The following is a 7,467-nucleotide window of genomic DNA, read 5'->3' on the forward strand; positions in this document are numbered from 1 at the left end:
TTGTAACCGTGACTCTACCTAAAGGGGTATCTTGATGAGGGAGGCAATAAGGTTGGTCAATCAATTAGTACGTTGGAAGGTCATAAGTCATAACTCATAAGTTACCGTATGTGAAACATAAATTTGGATTGGGATAAATGAAAACTATATTATTATTATTAAATATTAGAGAAATAAGAATGAATTAATTTTATAGAAATTTAATGTTTCAAAAACTCAACTTTATAAGTATTATGATTATGATGAAAATGAAAATCTTAAATTCAACATTTATTGATTTGAACCATCCCTAATCTTATATATATACATATACATATATATATACTAGTGATGGCATGCCCGTGCTACACACATGCTATTTTATTTTATTTTTGTTTGAATTTTTTATTATTGAAAGAGTTGTGTGATTTACCTTTTAAGCAGCAATTGTCTAGGTTTGTATCACAAATGGTTGAAGCCCAGTACGAATTGTAGGAACTTTAGCCCAATTTTTAAGTGAACTTACTTGCATTGAATAGGCGTGTGATTTACATTTTAAACAGCAGTTGTCCATGGTTATATAACAAATGGGCCAAGCCCGGTACACATATTAGTAAGTGTAGCCCAATAGGTTAGAAATTTGTTTCTTGCAACATTGACATTAAAACCTATTACCATTTTTTGGTGCCTTGAATGTGTGATTTACTGTCCGTACATTAGTTGCAGCCTTCATTATTTGTCTTATGCTTTTGCCTCAGACTTCAGCTCAGTTTTTCTTGCTTGGTTGTACCCGCCTGTTTGTACCTCGGTGGTGAGGGTTCCATCCTCATAAACACTTTCCTTCCCATTAACACCACGCTTCCCTTTTCTTGTTACTTTGGTGTATATCCCCCGCTTGTTTGGTATCGAATCGTGGGGTTGTTGTTTCGGTTCTGCACTAGCACAGCTCATATCACTCTTATCTCTCGTTTATTTTTCATTGCCCTCAATTCTGTCTGTTTGTACTGGTTTTCCCGAATTTGAGCTTAAACAGTTGTTTAATGTTGTTTTACTGAGCACCGATTTTGAATTTCTATGTTGTCTGCGTGTTTGTTGGGTGCTGAATGGTTTGAAGTTAATGTCTAATTGTTGTTGGTTGTACTGGGTTTGCAGTTAATGTCTAAATGTTGGGTGCTGATTTTTTCTGTCTAATTGTTTATGTCTGATTTGGTTAGATAGCGGCTCTAATGTTTGCCTCAATTTCACTCCATATTGCGTCTTTTATGTCACAGTGTCAGTCATTGGGTCTAATTTCGCTCTTGATCGTTCTGTTCAAGTAAGTACTAATTACATTTTGTAAGAGTATTAATATATGTTGGTTTTAAAATCCTGTATTATGTAGGATTTCATTATTTTTGTAGCATCTGTTTTTTGTTTCTCATCCCATGTGATGCATTTGTTTATTAAGACAGTTTATTGGATATCAATTTCATGTTTTGGACGAATTCCTCTGAAAAGATGGTTAAATATGCAACCTCTTATAGAAGGGAGTACGCGTTTAACAAAGTGAGAATGATGTCATAGTTAATTTATATAAAACTGAGTTTGTAATCTATGTCATAAGGTTATAGATTAAGTGTCTAGTAATAGAAATGCCATGTTGCATAATCCAAGGTTTTATTATTAGTTATGATGAGTTTATGTATTCCCTTGTAGGAGTATTTTCCTAATTTAATCAATCTTATGTGTTTTCTTAGGGCATATACTATTAAACTGAAATCAAATGACAACCAACATGACTTGAAATGCAAACCGATGTTCATATCAGAAGCTGGCCTCCATGTCTCCATAACAAACTTATAACAAAAAATATTATTTTAAAATATTTGTTGGTCTTTGTATGTATAAATGAGTACATGGACAAAATTTTCTCATCGCATGCCTTGTTCTTAGCCCGCTCACCTGACATAGTAGAAGTACTTTTATTTTGTACCCACCTTCTGTTCTTAGTCATGTGGGTGTTATACATATACATGAATTGATTAGTAGTCCCTTCTACATAGGAAAAATTATTATGCTGTAATTATTTTTGTTATGGTATGTTACCTGAGTTTGTAGTTGGTATGCCATTGAACGCTTCTTTGTAGACAATATTTCTTGTGTGATTCTTTGGCTCATTTGCACTCGGAATGGTTAGTATCTTTAGCCCTTTGGTTCTGTCACACGCAAAATCGCTACATAAAGTTGCCCATGTGTGAATATTGGTTTTGGTAAATAGAGTCCAACATTTTTAGTGACTGGCCTTAGCTTTTGTTTATCGTCATTACAAAGCATAGTTTTATGGGAAATTGTCTCCATTTTAGTACGAAAGGCCACTTTGTCTATGTTGAGCTTAGTTTTATTCTAGGTATTATGACCCTTTCTCCAATGCACGATCTTGTCATGATTTGTGCTTCTACTACCCAATCTCCCAGGTGAGTGATAATAAGTCGTGTGCCGTTGCACAAACCTTGGGTTGGGGTTGACATTTCTTAGGAGCATAATAGGTAGTCCTTCCTTAAGTGTTAAAGCATGTGGCGGCATTCCTGTTTTTGATTATGTAATTAGTATTTGTGTAAATCCATTCCTATTCTAATGTTATTGTACACAAACCATCGTATAAATTCTGACCTGGGAATCAAGGCTATTTAGGAACTCCATTGGGTAAATGTGTTCTTGTTCAGCTATATCTATTGATTCCATGCATATGTCGTCTGATCTCTTGTATATTTTCAATGACCTTTGTAGGAAGCGAAACATATGTGCGTTTATTTGATCTGCATCTTGATTTAATGGTGTGAGGATTGCTCTTTCTTGTAGGTAGATTTATTGTCCTGATTTTTTTGAACTCTGGGTATACCTCTTCAATTAGATGCTGAATTGGATTTTCTTTTGGTTTGAATCACAAAATAAATCTGGTATTTCTATCCACGTGGCGGCATTCCTGTTTGTTCATCTTCGTCCTTAAGAGCTATTTCTTTAGCCATTCCTTCCCCCACTTGCTTCATCCATCAGTTGAATTTTTGTTTTGCTCTGTCTATTTCCCCTCAGATCATCTTCTCATTGACTCTCATATTCTTTGACACAACGGTGAGTTACTTATGCACGCATGTACTATATCTTGTCTTCTTCCTTTGTTATCATCGGTAAGATCTGTCAAAAATCTCCTCCAAGCCTCACTAGTATTCCTCCAAATATCCTTTTACGGTTTCTCTCATTTTTAATTCTCATGATATCCTGTAGAGTTCTATTCAAGGCTTCGAATGCAAATCTCTGAGTCATCGACGCCTCATCCCATATTATTAACTTCACTTGGTGCATTAGTTGCACTAGGTCTGAATTTTGTGTAATCCCACATGTACTATTCTCTAGTAGTTCAATAGGTATGACAAATCTACTATGAGTTTTTCTTCCTCCTGGTAGAAGCAAAGTTGTTATACGCGGTTTCATTTGGTACCAACGAATGTCTTTGTTAATTTTGTATGTAAATCTTTTTTTCCTTTTTGAAAAATAAAATAAACCGTTATAGTATACAATTATGCGCTTCATCCATGACAATAGTACATACCTGATGATGCCACTGCTATGACGATGTTGCCCTCGGAACGGATCTGTGCCATCACTGTTTGGTATAGAAAGCTCTTCCCAGTTCCTTCAGCCCTGTAGATGGAAAAGAATCCTCCCCTCTCTTCTTTAACTTTGGACATAACCTTTTTGTAGATCAATAATTGTTCCACATTTGGAGACTGGAACATCCTTTCATGGAGTGCTTCCATTTCTTTGACGTTGTATGCTAGCTCTTCTCTAATAAGGCGGTTGTCCATTGGAGTTAGTACACTCTTGGCCAGGAGAGGTAACCCTGGATAATCCGTGAGTGACTTCCCATTTTCCCCTAGTATCTCTTGGATATGTAACCAAGTGTATGTCTTAATTTGCTTTTCCGAAAGTGTTAATGTTGGGAATTTGAATTGACTCCTTTTTTGGTATCATATATCCTCAAAGAGTGTTTCCCAAGTGTTGTCCCATTTCCCTGAAAGGGTTACTTATGTCACATAATAGCAGGATTGTGATGGACAATTGTCTTAACTAAGTCTCTGATGCCCACAACTTGGCCTCCTTGATCGCATCTTTCCATTCCGTGTCCTCATTTAACATTCCATGTGCATAACATGCCTCTCGAAAGGTACCATGTACTTTCCCAAGTACAATTCTGATTTATTCATATGTTCTTGGGCCTCTTACCACATTTAATAGAAAACGTAGGTAGTATCATTCCCCGAAGCTGGGTGTGTATAATACATTCTTCCAATGGGATTCTGTTCCTTTCGCTCCAGCCATACTCTCTCAGCTGCGTGCCACACATATTTTTGTGGCAATTCCGCATATGTATATTTTTCGATGTGTCGGATCGCTATTGTCTAGGAAAGCCACTAGTGAACATGGTTTGGCTAACTTGTTCTCGCTCTAACAACGTTGGTCAGATTTTCGGCATCTGAGAGCATTAGTGAATTCTGTCCCGGTAGATGGTTTGATAGCCTTATAACCATTGGGTTGCAGTAATGAATGTCAAAACTGAAAAGGTGCCACGTTGCTTCGCATGCAGATAAGTACATGCACTCCATATATTGTTTGATTTCGCTACTACTTCTCGGGAAAGCAAGTCTGATGGTGGATCCGACTAATCATTTGTCATAAAAACAGACGTGGCTCTTTCAGGTCTTTTGTTAATGTATTTGAAAAGATATTTAATCTCCCTTGATCTATTACACAACTCAACACTTACGTGGCATCATACTTGAGTAGGAGATACTGGTTGTATGGCACCACGAATTGTTATCAAGTTTCCCCTTGCCCTTTTTCACAATAACGTCATGTCTCCTGTGTCTATATACAGAAAATCCATCCTCATGAAGAGTTGTTTCTGTGTAGTATCAGCCTAGGAAAATGCTTACTGCACTTCCCATTGCTCGTGCCGGCACAATGTTGTTTGCTTCTTCGCACTGTCCATGCAACATATGAGCACAAATCGCCTTGTATGTATCCAGGTCTTCCTCCTTGTAAGGCAATTATGCACTTATTAATTCATCAATATATTTCCCCAACTTAATCTGTTTGCATTCTTGAGTCATATTAATATATGTGCATGAGGGAGGCCCTTTTTGAAGTTCTATCGTGTAAATAGCTGCAAAACAAACCAATTATCGCTTAATGGTTGCATTAATAGGGAAGTGTATCGAAAGGGACCCACATACCTGCTTTTTGTTGGCCCAAAAATATTTTTAAATTTTAAGATCCTCCATTAGCTGCACCAGTTTAGTTTGAACAACCTTGACATGAGTTCGGGTCTGTCATTCATTGTTTGTCCCTTCATTTCTGTTAGTTCTGGTCATTTTGGATTAGCATGATGACCAAAGATGGATTCTAGAATTCCCTGCATAAAGCCATTGCCGTCCTGGAAATTTCGTATCATATATCTCGGTCCTCCGGTGAATGTTGCCGGTAAAATTACGCGCTTCCTTATGGATGTGGAATTTGTGTCTCCTTGTGTGATTGCATCATAAACATTATTGTCAAATCAGCGCGTAGGTGATTTTGATTAAATTTTATCCAACGTAGGCATTGCTCTTCAAGAGAAGTGTACGCGTCCACAATAAACTGGTGGTATAGACGCCCGCTCAAAATGAGAGTCCATGCCTCGTGTAGTCTTTGTTGAAGCCTGTAGCAGTAGAACTCTTGCATTGTGACATGACCTCTCTTTGTTGTTCTTGTGATTGTGTTTGTGATGTATGGTATTCTCTCATGCCATCCGTCTTCGCCATAAGCGCAACAAAAACGGGTATTGAAGTGACATGTATAGCGGGTGAAGCTCAGAAATGGTCTTTAACCCCATCTGATATGCTATTAATTAATACATCTCTAGGCGTCGTACACTGACCCAAATGCCCTAAAAGTAGAGTTGTGACCTCTGAGACCGTGGGCATATTGTATTAACGTTTTTTTCCGGGTTCCTTTGTCTAATTAGTCTAAGGGTCAAATCCACCGAATTGTTTATGTGTGCCCAATCTCTGGCCATTCTAAAGGCTTTTTCCATCGCGCTTGTTTCATCTAACATCTCAACTAACTCCTTCACAATTCCAAGATCCACATCCTTGTTGTCTAGATTCAAACTACCCATTCGATGACAAACTTCATTCTCTGTGTCCTGAAAATACAGCTGGCGCAAACCTAGGTGTTGCACCATCTGCAGGCAAGAGCGAACCGTAACAATGGTAGTTTTTCCCAGATACACAAAATGCGTATGGCCCTATTGTGTTGTTTATTTTATCATCCACCCGCGCACCAAAAGATGTGAACCAAAAAATGTTGTTGTGCAAGTCACCGCCTCTGCGTACAACTATTCAACAAGATGTTTTAAAGGCTTCGATGTTAGGTGCAACATTGGTACACTTACTTTCCCTTCTTGACAGCATATGGCAAAGTACAACCTTTCAGAAGTTGCTGATCTAGCCTTCTCCTCATAACCACATGGACTCACCACATACGCAACACTTATATTTTGGTTCCTTTGTGTATGTTACAGCAACATCTGCAGGGTGAATTGAATTCAGGATATTATAAATCATTGGTTATAATAGCTAATTATTTGAATTTAAAATGATTATCACTTGATTTGAATGCATGCGATGTTTTCTCAGGTGCGGTCTTCACATGTCGAGCATGGACGCCTACAGGTGAAGGACATATAATAGGTAGGTTCAGAATTAAGTGAGTGTTTTGTGTTGTACCACTATAGACCAGTATAATGTCTAACCCAATAAAGTTATAAAAACATAAATGCACTACTCATTTGTAGTGCACAATAAAATACTGCTTCCCATCTGCTAATGTACTGGTAGTAGTAGCAATCCGGAGCAGAAAACTAATCCCTCCAAAAGTAGGTAATAGATCTGAACAGTTATGTAGTTTAGCTGGAAAAACATCCTTGTTTCTGGTTTATTAATGAATAAAACGTATGATAAACACATTACCTTGTTGCCCTTTAATCTTCTTTTTCACCATTAATCACAGAGTGTACAGACTTGACTCTTTGTTTTGACAGAATTTGTGTTTTTTCTTCTCAATATTTTTGGTGTTTTGTGTAGTCCAAATTCCTAGAGAGTGGTGTTTGGAAATCACACAATAAGGCCAAATCCAGCAAGAGTGTTGAAAACACTAAATGTAGGCATTAATGATGATTGTGTAACTGGGTAATTTATGAATATTTAACTCAGTCAATAGTCGGAATAAATGTAGTAATAACTTTAATGATGATTGTATAACCAGGTAATTTATTAATATTTAATTCAATCAATATTCAGATCTTGTAATAAATTTAGTAATAACTTCAATGTAGTAACAATCTCAAAGTAGTCATGAATCAGATAGTATGTATATCGAATTTCTAAGTGATATTATATATTTCTAAGCTAT

General features: G+C 37.0%; 2 pseudogenes; both read right to left on the reverse strand.

The window, feature by feature from the left end:
• Nucleotides 1–3,067: 3,067 nt before the first annotated feature.
• Nucleotides 3,068–4,335, reverse strand: LOC141251815 (uncharacterized; annotated as a pseudogene).
• A 110-nt stretch (nucleotides 4,336–4,445) lies between these two features.
• LOC141251816 (uncharacterized) lies at nucleotides 4,446–7,056 on the reverse strand (annotated as a pseudogene).
• Between the last annotated feature and the right edge of the window lie 411 nt (nucleotides 7,057–7,467).

This window comes from Phyllobates terribilis, unplaced genomic scaffold (genome assembly GCF_046119375.1).
Source record: "Phyllobates terribilis strain yellow unplaced genomic scaffold, ASM4611937v1 Scaffold_7772__1_contigs__length_35493, whole genome shotgun sequence".
Lineage (NCBI taxonomy): Eukaryota > Metazoa > Chordata > Amphibia > Anura > Dendrobatidae > Phyllobates > Phyllobates terribilis.